At 44.9% G+C, this 13,569-nt stretch overlaps 1 protein-coding gene and 1 non-coding gene across 2 annotated transcripts in view; both read left to right on the forward strand.

Moving 5' to 3' along the window:
* LOC124552302 (homeotic protein Sex combs reduced-like) overlaps nt 1-13,569 on the forward strand; it is a 337,334-nt gene that overhangs the window by 281,681 nt on the left and 42,084 nt on the right. The gene's annotated exons all lie outside the window — the stretch shown is intronic.
* Trnat-ugu lies at nt 4,086-4,159 on the forward strand. The gene has a single exon. It is a non-coding gene; the product is annotated as a tRNA-Thr (tRNA).

A 13,569-nucleotide genomic window follows, 5' to 3' on the forward strand; every position in this document is an offset into this window, starting at 1 on the left:
AATTTCCAAAAATTACTTTCCAGCCTCCAAAGCAAGTAATATTAGTACAGATTAGTAGCAGATCAAGTAGCAAATTTATATGTTACTATGATTCTCATGATGCTAAATGTAATTAAATAATATACTATTTTACCTATACAGTTATATATATATATAACTAAAAATCAGCTTTATAATTAATTTAACAATATCAACTCAAAATTTCAATGTTTCTGTACTAGTGTAAAAGGCATTACAGTTGCGTAAATGGATATGTGATCCTTTCCAAACATAGGACATCATCGTCAAATGTTACGATGTATCATAGCATCTGTGATACTCATATGTTTGTAAGCTCTTTGTATGTATCAAAACATGTGGTGCGTGGTAGAAATCTTCTCAGTGACAAAGCTAAAGTGTTCAGTGAGAACAATTTGCGTGTGGAACAATAAGAATGCAGTGGGAATGCATTTACATCTGTTGGACGAATTTTATGAAAACAAACACTCCAAACCGACGTTTCACGTAAGTCACATGCAACGAAAATCTGTAACGCAACCATCTGTGTGTGGCGTGTTTATAATTATGTATTATTTATATTTTAGGACAATTAATCTGTAAAAAAAAACACACCACATGGCATAAAGAAAGCGTGTAAACCGCCTGAGGATGAATCACAACGATTCGAAACCGGTAACGGTACCCTTTGAATAAATTAACTGAAAGTAAATGTGTGGCTGGTTGCACCATCAACATTTGTCTTCAAAGAACAACCACGGTCCCCATCATGTCATCGTATGACAAAATTGCATCTTCTGAGAATGTCAGAGGCAATAACAAAAGCTAAGGCTGTCACTTAATGTTATCGTAGGTTACCGAAATTTTAATGCTATGTCTTCCTACCATTTAATGATTTGGTAGTGGATAAAGTTTAGGGGTGATAAGGGCATCTGGTATGGTGTAAGTAATTCGTTCGCCGCAATACAGCACACCGTGTGTGGCCTTACGGCGGCCTGTTACTCGCTTGCAGACGACAGCTATTGTAGTTCCTGCAACGGTCGCCATTAATCAGCGTGTCCGTGGTAGCAGCGTTTCATACGGGCTGTTCCAGTTGTGAGAGTGGTGATAAGGTCGGTGCCAAGATGTAATACAGTAGGAGGCAAAATGATTTGCATATAGACGCGGGTCATCTAATCTAGCAATCATGGTCTCTCTCTCTCTCTCTCTCTCTCTCTCTCTCTCTCTCTCTCTCTCTCTCACACACACACACACACACACACACACACACACACACACACTCTAACACTCTATAGTGTGTGTAAGAGAGAGGGGGAGAGAGCGAGAACAAGACAGATATCTGTATGGAGAGATACGCCACTGTTCTCATAGACTAAAGTAAGAACCTCAGCACCTGATACATGGTATGTACAGTGACGAGAAATTGAACTACTAACAGTTGCCTCAACGAATAGAATGTTTAGTCTTAACGCCACTATGGCACCAACAGAAGGCTCAGTGCGAAGGTTTCCAATTTTCTCCTGTAAGGATCAGTTTCTTTCTCTGCACTTCCGTACTCCGAATTAGCAAACCATCTGTGTGCGTTGTCTAGTGAACGTAATTTTCGCCCAAGAACATTGTATTCTCACAGACCATTCCACGAATTACAACGACACCAAAATGTTGGCCCATACATCAAACTTTTGGAGCTAGATTATCAATGAATGTGTGGAAATAAAATTGTCTGACAATTTGGGTCAACATTTGTAAAACTCTAATTCCTCTCTCTCAAACCGCACACTATGGGGTGAGAGGGAGAGTTTTAGTTTTAGTGAAGCAAAATTCACGAAGTAAATAAAATTTTTTTATTTATACATAACCATTTCCCACGCAAAAATGAGAACAGGGATTTTCTTGAATTACAGAGCCGACTGCTAAGAATCAAAACATATGTTTAAGACAAAATGTCTTTACTTTTTTATGTAGAATATGATTCTGCAATAAAAAAAATGTGGGTTCACATTTGAAATTTTAAAGTTGCCTCCAGCCCCACCCCCCAGGGGGCTGGGGTGGCGGGCTACATATAGCACCAGCAGATGTCCCACTCGAAAATAATCAGCTTTGGTTTCTACACATTTTTTCGTGTGAAGCTTATTTTTCGAGTTATTCTGGTTTGTAAACTTAAAATTTACACCCTGTATAAAGAAACACCCTAAGTAACTTGCACACCAACTTTATAAACGAAACGCTGTTTTTAACCTAAAACAACCAAAAATGTACAAACGTGTGTATCGAATTTGCAGAATAACGACGGAAGTGAAACGTGTCTGGCGTAATTCTCTTTCATCAGACTGCAGTAAGCTCAAGACGGAAAACCAATAATAACTGATTTTAACAGCTGCTGCGCAAGATGGTCATGCAAACAAACGTGCTTTTTGATCACGGTCGACGTCCTCTAAGATAATAGTAGACAAAAAAAAAAGTGAGAAATCGCACAATGAAACCAACAGTATGAGCACCTCCTTTGTTTACTGTAGTTTCCGAAGAACTAGACAGTTTCTCAGCGGCGTCGATTATCTATTTGAAGTACTAAAACACAGGCTCAACAGTTTCATAGCGAGTGTATCTAAAAGCCTCTTATCTACTACTGCAACGTTTTTCTGAAGGATCGTCCATCTCTGAGTAGAAGATGAGTATAGACGTACACACTTTCTGAGGTCATGAGGCCACACAACTTTTAATTGTCAAACAAATCATCTGACTAGCTAACTAACTAGTTTCAGTTCTAGCGAATCAAAATTTACGAAGTACCTCACAAAAATGTTCGTTACTCGAACCACTGCAATACCACGAGCGCCAATACTACCAGCTAAATAAAAGGTTACAACTACTGAAGGCACTAAACTCTGATAGGGATAGTTTGCAATCGAAAGACTTTGATAGAGAACAAACAATTTATTTACCTTAATAATGTTCAAAAGTCATATATCAATTCATGATATCCATCCACACAAATTTCCTTTTTCTGGCGGACACACGTCCAGATCGTCCGCTTATAGTAACCTCTCAAAACTCTGGCATCTCTGGCTCCACATGCCACGACTGCTGGCGGCTCGCAACGCTACGCACTGTTCACATCCAACTGCCCAACACTACACAAGCGAATGTTCCAACAATGCCAAACAGCCACAGACTGCACACAGCACAGCCAGTGATTTCCATACAGAGCGCTACGTGGCATTACCAACATAAAAACCTAAACAGCCTACTTACAAATTCACCACTATTTCAGACGTTAGTGGAGCCCATGCCACGTCGTGTTGCCACACTTCTGCGTGCTCGCGGGGCCCCTACACGATATTAGGCTGGTGTACCAGTGACTCCTCGCTGTATTATTACAGCTCACACTGGATCTCTACGAGCAGGTGCACCGCAATTATAGCCGCCCGGTACATGCATACGTTTTTCAGAAGTCGTATTCCGGGAAAATCTAAAATCATGTTGCTCTTGTTGTTATGGTCTTCATTCCTGAGAGTGGTTTGATGCAGCTCTCCACGCTACTCTATCCTGTGCAAGCTTCTTCATCTCCCAGTACCTACTGCAGCATACATCCTCCTGAATCTGCTTTGTGTATTCATCTCTTGGTCTCCCTCTACGATTTTTGCCCTCCACGCTGCCCTTCAGTACTAAATTGGTGATCCCTTGATGCCTCAGAACATGTCCTACCAACCGATCCCTTCTTCTAGTCAAGTTGTGCCACAAACTCCTCTTGTCCCCAATTCTAATCAATACCTCCTCATTAGTTATGTCGTCTACCCATCTAATTATCAGCATTCTTCTATAGCACCACATTTCGAAAGTTTCTATTCTCTTCATGTCCAAACTATTTATATACTAAGATGGTATCTGTTCTTTCGGACATGTCCGAAAGAACAGATACCATCGGTGACCATGCAGCTCCTTAGAATGAGGTTACAATGAAATGACCACCCTTAGCTGCTTACAGGCGTTGACATACTACCAATGTACTGCGGGACAATACGTTGAGAATGTGGGATCCGCGGGAGGCGTGCCAGAGATAAATCCCTGCAGTCGCGCTATCCTTTGTGTCCTCGGTGGCTCAGATGGATAGAGCGTCTGCCATGTAAGCAGGAGATCCCGGGTTCGAGTCCCGGTCGGGGCACACACATTTTCATCTGTCCCCGTTGACGTATGTCAACGCATGTAAGCAGCTACGGGTGGTCATTTCATTGTAACTTCAAACTATTTATCGTCCACGTTTCACTTCCATACAGGGCAGCACTCCATACAAATACTTTCAGACACGACTTCCTGACACTTAAATCTATACTCGTTGTTAACAAATTTCTCGTCTTCAGAAACGCTTTCCTTGCCATTGCCAGTCTACATTTTATATCCTCTCTACTTTATCAGCAGTTATTTTGCTGCCCAAATAGCAAAACTCCTTTACTACTTTAAGTGTCTCATTTCGTAATCTAATTCCCTCAGCATCACCCGAGTTGACTACATTCCATTATCCTCGTTTTGCTTTTGTTGGTGTTCATCTTATATCCTCCTTTCCAGACACTACCCATTCCGTTCAACTGCTCTTCCAAGTCCTTTGCTGTCTACGTATTTTGTCGGGGAATCGACTAAGGCTCCCTTTGCTGTTTACGTATTTTGTCGGGGAATCGAAATAGTCACTAACGCTGCTGGAACATTTCTTCCCTCAAGCGAGCTACTTGTCGCTGGAGGATGATTTCTTTCCCCCCGGACAGGCAGAAGTCGGCGGAGTTGGCAAACAGGCAGATGGCGCCTGATCCGCTCCGGTCCCGGGACGCCCTCTATATTTACGCGGCGACTCATCCCCTGGGAGACAGGGAGCTGCGACAGCAGAGTGCTGCTCCGGGTAGCTCGACGTGTTGTGAGATGCGTCAGTCCTGCGAGCAGACAGCGACGCACCCGCGCTATAAATGTGTCCGACACACAACACGGCCACTTGGCGAGCGCGTGGGTTGTCGACACGCGTCCCGGCTTGCCTTCCTCCGTGGCGCCACCCTTCGTGCTCTTCTACGTACAGGGTGGCGCAGGGAAACGGGAAATTTCGAAATGTCATTTCCATGAATAAATCCATAAAACTAGTAATTTATTAACGAAAGTGAATGTTTTCAGTATGTCATTATTAAGTATGTCTTTACAATCAAAATGTCCAAAAGTGTCTCTCTACTTTTTAAAGATGACATCGGAAAGATGTGCTCCCATTCGACGTTCACACTCCAACAGCCTGTTACGAAAACTCTGGAATGCGCGGTGTAGCAAATCTTGGGGAATGGTAGTGATTTCGTTTTCAATGTTCTCCTTCAGTTCATGGATCGTTGCAGGACGTGTACGGTACACCTTGCCTTTAAGATATCGCCTCAGGAAGAAGTCGCACACACTAAGACCAGAGGATCTCGCAGGCCATGCAGTGTCACCGTTACATGAAATAATGCGTCTTCCAAACAATTCACGAACTGCTGCCATCGATTGTCGAGCAGTGTGTGACGTGGCTGCGTCCTGCTGAAACCACATGTTTTCGACGTTAAGATTAAGCTCGTATAGTCTTGGTGTAAAGAATGTTTGAAGCATTTCAACCAATCGAGCGGATGTTATTGTCACTGCACTACCATCCTCACGTTCAAAAAAATAAGGGCCGATAACACCATGACATGACACAGCACACCATATTGTGACCTTGGCGCTATGTAGTGGTCGCTGGTGAAACTCACAAGGATTGTCCTGTGCCCAATAACGAAAATTCTGTTTGTTCACGAATCCGTTCAGGTGGAAATGGGCTTCGTCTGATATCCATAAGTTACCAAGGAAATTCGCGTCCTCGTTGATGTTAGCCAATATCTGGCTACTAAACTCCATACGTGACGCTGGGTCTCGTTCATGTAAGTGTTGCACGATCTGCAACTTGTCGGGATGGAAGTCTAATTCGTGCAGTATTCTTTGTAAGCTTCGTCGCTTAATTCCTGGCGAAGATGCATGCTGTCGAAAGGAGCGGCGAGGACTTCTCTCGATTGCAGCTCTAGCAGCTGCAATGTCCACTGAGGTACGTACCGTTGGAATGCCACCTGGAGGTTTCTTTTTCAAGGCAGCTCCTGTTTCTTCAAAATTACGCACCCACGTTGTTATCACATGCGCAGATGGGACACGTCTATGACGTCCAAGCTGGTAATGCTGTCGAAATGTTCTCTGCGCGGCAGTCGCACTACCACCATTTTTGTAAAACGCTCTCACAGCTACTGCACGTTCCGCACCAGTCCAGTTCTCCATGATTACTGAATGGCAATGCGTTCACATCAATTGTGCAAAGTTTCGAACACCTGCCGGCGCTACAGTGCTGCCAACTGTAATGTTCAAAATTTCCCGTTCCCCTGCGCCACCCTGTATTACCACTACTGAGGAAGCAGCTCCTGCTAACTCCAGCCGCCGATATTAGGCACAGGTGTAGGCACTGCGTGAAAAACTAAGTGATCCTATGTCACTGACGCTCGGGAGTCCCCACGAGCGACTTTTAACTGAACCATTTGTGGGATTGAGAAGTCGCATCTCCGTAACCCCGCCAGAAGCGTTCCCATTTTACGTAATACCTTGTCAAATGAGGTGACAAAAGTCGAAGGATGTGCCCAGCGTAGTGCATTAATTCGACGTGGCAGGTTCAAAAATGGTTCAAATGGCTCTGAGCACTATGGGAGTTAACATCTGAGGTCATCACTCCCCTAGAACTTAGAACTACTTACACCTAACTAACCTCAGGACGTTACACACACATCCATGCCCGAGTCGGGATTCGAACCTGCGACCGTAGCGTTCGCGCGGTTCCAGACTGAAGCGCCTAGAACCGCTCGGCCACACTGGCCGGCGACGTCGCAGGGACTCAACAAATCGTTGGGAGTCCCCTGCAGAAATACGGAGCCATGCTGACCTTGAACGTTGGTGCTACTCAGTTCTTTAGAAAACCAAAATCACAATCTCACCACAGTTATTTAAAGAAAATAGGAAGCCCGGGATCACTGGTGATGGACAAGCCTGTGATTAGAATGAGATTTTCACTCTGCAGCGGAGTGTGCGCTGATATGAAACTTTCTGGCACATTAAAACTGTGCGCCGGACAGAGACTCTAACTCGGGACTTTTGCCTTTCGCTCTACCAACTGAGCTACCCAAGCACGACTCACGCCCCGTCCTCACAACTTTACTTCCGCCAGTACCTCGCCTCCTACCTTCCAAACTTCACAGAAGCGCTTGCCCGCGAAAGACACAGGTCCCGAGTTTGAGTCTCCGTCGGGCACACAGTTTTAATCTGCCAGGAAGTTTCATATCATCGCACACTCCACTGCAGAGTGAAAATATTCTGGAAACATCCCCCAGGCTGTGGCTAAGCCATGTCTCCGCAATATCCTTTCTTTCAGGAGTCCTGGTTCTGCAAGGTTCGCAGGAGAGCTTCTGCAAAGTTTGGAAGGTAGGAGACGAGGTACTGGCAGAAGTAAAGCTGTGAGGACGGGGCGCGAGTCGTGCTTGGGTAGCTCAGTTGGTAGAGCACTTGCCCGCGAAGGCAAAGGTCCCGAGTTCTAGTCTAGGTCCGGCACATAGTTTTAATCTGCCAGGAAATTTCATGTAAGGGATCGTTTTGATTGTATCGAAATGAGCTCTGCTTGCATACCCTCTGTGCGCGCGCCGTAGTAGTAATCTAATGATATACCAGCCTCCTGTCGCTTTTTATTTTGTGGCATGACAAAAAAAAGAAACATCTCGGTACCGCAGTACCGGGAGAAATGATCCTTCATAATGGGTTTGTATCAACAACGAAGATACGAGGAAGGGCCAGATGAAACCTGAGAAATTGGCCGCCTGTTTTTTTTTCCCCCCCCTCAGTTTATCGGTGACACAAGAAGAGGCACCGTTTCGACACCGCCCGTTTTGCCTGTGAAACCGGCAAAAAAATAGACGCCGCCCACGACGGGCCCGGACAGACAAACAAGCGCTGCGAGGGCACTTAGCGACACTTGTCGTGTGGGAGGCGCTGCCCCAGGCACCTGTCGGGGTTCGTCAGCGCGCACTCCCCGCTGCAGCTGTTCGCCTCTGTCCGCTCACACGCCAGCTGCAGCCGCATCCGTCTTCCACAAAACTAAGGCCCGGAGCGCAGACGAGTCGCACGACTTAGCTCTGCCGAGCCAGACTGATCACCGTGTGACAGCAAAAATACACAGTCCTGGGTAGGAACGCCTCCTTCGGCTTATAGCAAATTTTGGGTGTTCCACAGGGGTGTGTTCTACGACCACTATTATTCACATTACACCCTGAGGTGACAGTCATGCGGTAGGTGGCTCTGAGCACTATGCGACTTAACTTCAGAGGTCATCAGTCGCCTAGAACTTACAACTAATTAAACCTAACTAACTTAAGTCGAAACAAGGCCCCGGGAGTAGACAACATTCCATTAGAACTACTGACAGCCTTGTGAGAGCCAGTTCTGATAAAACTCTACCATCTGGTGAGCAAGATGTATGAGGCAGGCGAAATACCTTCAGACTTCAAGAAGAATATAATAATTCCAATCCCAAAGAAAGCAGGTGTTGACAGATGTGAAAATCACCGAACTATCAGTTTAATAAGTCACAGCTGCAGAATACTAACGCGAATTCTTTACAGACGAATGGAAAAACTGGTAGAAGCCGACCTCGCGGAAGATCAGTTTGGATTCCGTAGAAATATTGGAATACGTGAGGCAATGCTGACCCTACGATTTATCTTAGAAAATAGATTAAGGAAAGGCGAACCTACGTTTCTAGTATTTGTAGGCTTAGAGAAAGCTTTTGACAATGTTGACTGGAATACCCTCGTTCAAATTCTGAAGGTGGCAGGGCTAAAATACATGGAGCGAGAGGCTATTCAGTATTTGTACAGAAACCAGATGGCAGTTATAAGAGTCAAGGGACATGAAAGGGAAGCAGTGGTTGGGAAGGGAGTGAGGCAGGGTTGTAGCCTCTCTCCGATGCTATTCAATGTGTATATTGAGCAAGCAGTAAAGGAAACAAAAGAAAAATTCGGAGTAGGTATTAAAATCCATGGAGAAGAAATAAAAACTTTGAGGTTCGCCGATGACATTGTAATTCTGTCAGAGATAGCAAAGGACTTGGAAGAGCAGTTGAACGGAATGGACAGTGTCTTGAAAGGAGAATATAAGATGAACATCAACAAAAACAAAACGAAGGTAATGGAATGTAGTCGAGTTAAATCGGGTGATGTCGAGGAAATTAGATTAGGAAATGAGACACTTAACGTAGTAAAGGAGTTTTGCTATGTGGGGAACAAAATAACTGATGATGGTCGAAGTAGAGAGGATATTAAATGTAGACTGGCAATGGCATGGAAAGCGTTTCTGAAGAAGAGAAATTTGTTAACATCGAGTATAGATTTAAGTGTCAGGGATTCGTTTCTGAAAGTATTTGTATGGAGTGTAGCCATGTATGGAAGTGAAACGTGGACGATAAATAGTTTAGACAAGGAGAGAATAGAAGCTTTCGAAATGTGGTGATACAGAAGAATGCTGAAGATTAGATGGGTAGATCACATAACTAATGAGGTGGTACTGAATAGAATTGGGGAGAAGAGGAGTTTGTGGCACAACTTGACTGAAAGAAGGAATCGGTTGGTAGGACATGTTCTGAGGCATCAAGGGATCACCAATTTAGTACTGGAGGGCAGCGTGGAGGTTAAAAATCGTAGAGGGAGACCAAGAGATGAGTACACTAAGCAGATTCGGAAGGATGTAGGCTGCAGTAGGTACTGGGAGATGAAGAAGCTTGCACAGGATAGAGTAGCATGGAGAGCTGCATCAAACCAGTCTCAGGACTGAAGACCACAACAACAACAACAACAACAACAACCTAACGACATCACACACATCCATGCCCGAGGCAGGATTCGAACCTGCGACCGTAGCGGTCGCTCGACTCCAGACTGTAGCGCCTAGAACCGCACGGCCACTCCGGCCGGCATGCGGTAGCCAGATGCATATGTACAGATGGCGGTAATATCGTCTACACAAGGTATAGATGGGCAGTGCATTGGAAGAGCTGTCTTTTGTACTCAGGAGAGTCAAGTACAAAGTTCCCGACGTGATTATGGCAGACAGACAGGGATTAACAGACCTTCAGCGCGGAATGGTACTTGGAGCTGGACACATGGGGGCCATCCACTTCGGAAATCGTTAAGGAATTCAATATTCCGAGATGCACAGTGTCAAGAGCGTGCCGAGAGTACCACGTTCCAAGTAATACCTCTCCACAGACAGCGCAGTGGCCGACGGCCTTCACTTAACGACCGAGAGCAGCGACGTTTGAGTAGAGTTGTCAGTCATAACAGACGAGCTACACAGCGTAAAATAATGGCAGAAATCAATGTGGGACGTACGACGAACGTATCCGTATCCGTTAGGACAATGCGGCGAAATTTGGCGTTAAGGGGGAGATGGTTGTGATGGGAGAGAGTGCAAGAGAGATGGAACAAATGTTAGATTATCTAAACACAAAATTAGAGGAATATGGAATGAAGATTAACAAGAAGAAAACGAAAAAGCATGGTAACTGGAGGAAAGGGGAGAAAATGCCATATGAAAATAGGGGGAGAGGAAATAGAGCAAGTGAATAACTTCAATTACTTGGGAAGTGTAATAATGGATGATGCGTATTTCTGAAGAGAGATTAGGAAATGAATTGCAATGGCAAAAGGAGGATTTACGAGGAAACAAATTACTTTGTGGACCACTAAACAAAGATCTGAGGAAACGACTTGCCAAATGTTACATCTGGAGCGTTGCACAATATGGTGCGGAGACCTGAACATTGACGAAGGAAGATGAAAGAAGATTGGTGGCACTAGAGATGTGGGTATGGGAAGACCGAGTAAGGAATGAAGAAGTATTAAGGGGGGTAGGACGTCAAACGGGCCGACTTGGAGCAGGAGAGGCACCACAGAACATTTTAATTTTCACTATCTATACTTTTACAAATAAATTCATAATACTTTGTCAGCATGACCAGGAAGGATTCAGACTTTACGCTTATTGCAGAGGAAATTCATAAACATAACAAAACAATTTTTTTTTTACATGTGAAATTTCATCATTTTTTTCACTTACTAATGGCAGCATTTGTTGCTATAGGTACACTTTTATTCATAAGTAAGAGAGATTCTTCGATGAATTTTGCACAGCATACAAACAATGCTCAAAGGTGTATGAAACTCTAGAATTTTACAAATCTATTAAAAACTGTATTAAAAATTGAGGTAATTAACTAGAAAATTTGTGTTTTTTCTAAACATGAAGTTTAAAATATAACAGCTCATTCGTTTTTCCATAAATTAAATAAATTCTAGAGTTCCATACACCTGTAATTATGGTTTGTATGCTGTGCAAAATTCATCGACGAATCTCTCTAAATTACGAAGAAAAGTGTACCTATACCAACAAATGCTGCCATTAGTAAGTGAAAGGTGTGATGAAATTTCACACGTAAAAAAAAAATTATTTTGTTACGTTTTCGATCTTCCACTGCAATGAGTGTGAATCCTGAATCCTTCCTGGTCATGCTGTCAAAGTTTTATGAATTTATTTGTAAAAGTATAGACACTGGAAATTAAAACGTCCTGTGATGCCTCTCCTGCTCGTCGGCCCGTTTGACGTCCTACCCCCCTTAAATGAGCAGGTCGAAACTAGCGCAAAATAACAATAAATGACAATTAAACCAAAAGAATGGCATGTTGTTGTTGTTGTGGTCTTCAGTCCTGAGACTGGTTTGCTGCAGCTCTCCATGCTACTCTATCCTGTGCAAGCCTCTTCATCTCCCAGTACCTACCGCAACCTACATCCTTCTGAATCTGCTTAGTGTATTCATCTCTTGGTCTCCCCCTACGATTTTTACCCTCCACGCTGCCCTCCAGTACTAAATTGGTGATCCCTTGATGCCTCAGAACATGTCCTACCAACCGATCCCTTCTTCTGGTCAAGTTGTGCCACAAACTCCTCTTCTCCCCAATCCTATTCAGTACCTCCTCATTAGTTATGTGATCTACCCATCTAATCTTCAGCATTTTTCTGTAGCACCACATTTCGGAAGTTTCTATTCTCTTCTTGTCCAAACTATTTACCATCCATGTTTCACTTCCATACATGGCTACACTCCATACAAATACTTTCAGAAATGACTTCCTGACACTTCAATCTATACTCGATGTATAATATGCCAAAATCTAAATTGGAAATAATTACATTTAATAGAAGTCCAGGTGGAAAGTATTGTCATTTCTAAGATACTGAACAACTGTGGACGTATATAAACGGCTTTCCGTTGGTTTGTAACCACGTGTCTGCAGCCATTGTACATATTGAAATGCTTGCGACACAATAGCGCAGCACACTGCTAGAGCAGCTGAAGCAAAAGTGCCATTTTGTAGCGGAAATCTACAGTGCCATGAAAATGGTTCAAATGGCTCTGAGCACTATGGGAATTAACATCTGATGTCATCAGTCCCCTAGAACTTAGAACTACTTAAACCTAACTAACCTAAGGACAGCACACACATCCATGCCCGAGGCAGGATTCGAACCTGCGACCGTAGCGGTTGCGCGGTTCCAGACTGAAGCGCCTAGAACCGCTCGGTCACGCCGGCCGGCGTGTGTGTGTGTGTGTGTGTGTGTGTGTGTGTGTGTGTGTGTGTGTGCATGCTACTGACGTCACCAGTAAGAGGAAGCGATCAAGCGGAGTGCCGTCTCGCGTCAGGGTGACTGCCTGGTCGGAGCGACGTCGCCATGGAGACGCAGGGCGGAGGCTGCCGCGGAGGCGGAGGCTTCGGGGGCGGTGGTGGTGGGAATTACCTGAGCCGATGGCCGCCTGCAGATAGCGCCTTGCTGGCCTCTTTGGCGGCCGGGGATCGCCGCTGTCCATCGGCGGTCGCGCTGTGCGGTCCATTGTGGTCGGCCGGACGGGCCGACAACAGGTGTTCCGGGCTGTGCCGGGCCCCGCCTCGACAGATCCGTCAGGCCCAGATGCTATCGCCGCCGCGCCGGCCCAGATGGGATGAGGCAGGCTTGCTGATGCGATGCGTCCGCCACTCCCAACCTCTCTCTCTCTGGCTGACGTTCTGCTGTCGAGATATGTCCACGCAGTTCTTCCGACTCCTGCAGTGAGATCTAAGAGGATAACTAGCGGATGCACGTTCCAGTGGTAGTTCTTTTGTAAATGTCTCACAGTTACACTGTCGTCGTCGTCATAGTTGTTGTACCCTTCAGCCCGAACACTGATTTTCCCAGATGCGGCTCCGCACGAAAGTCTGAACTGTGCAAGTCGCTTCACATCTATACAGGGTAAGTGATGGTCAATAATTGAGACATAAAAGTACAGGCTAAAAAGACTCGAGTTGGGATCCAATTTTAAACGCCCTGGATACTGCGGTATTTACGTTGGTATCTCAAGTTTTCGGATCGACTATGGTGGTGGTTCGGACTCAGTGGAATGCACGTTACAGGGCGTATGGTTCAGAG

This window comes from Schistocerca americana, chromosome 10 (assembly GCF_021461395.2).
Source record: "Schistocerca americana isolate TAMUIC-IGC-003095 chromosome 10, iqSchAmer2.1, whole genome shotgun sequence".
NCBI classification, from domain to species: domain Eukaryota; kingdom Metazoa; phylum Arthropoda; class Insecta; order Orthoptera; family Acrididae; genus Schistocerca; species Schistocerca americana.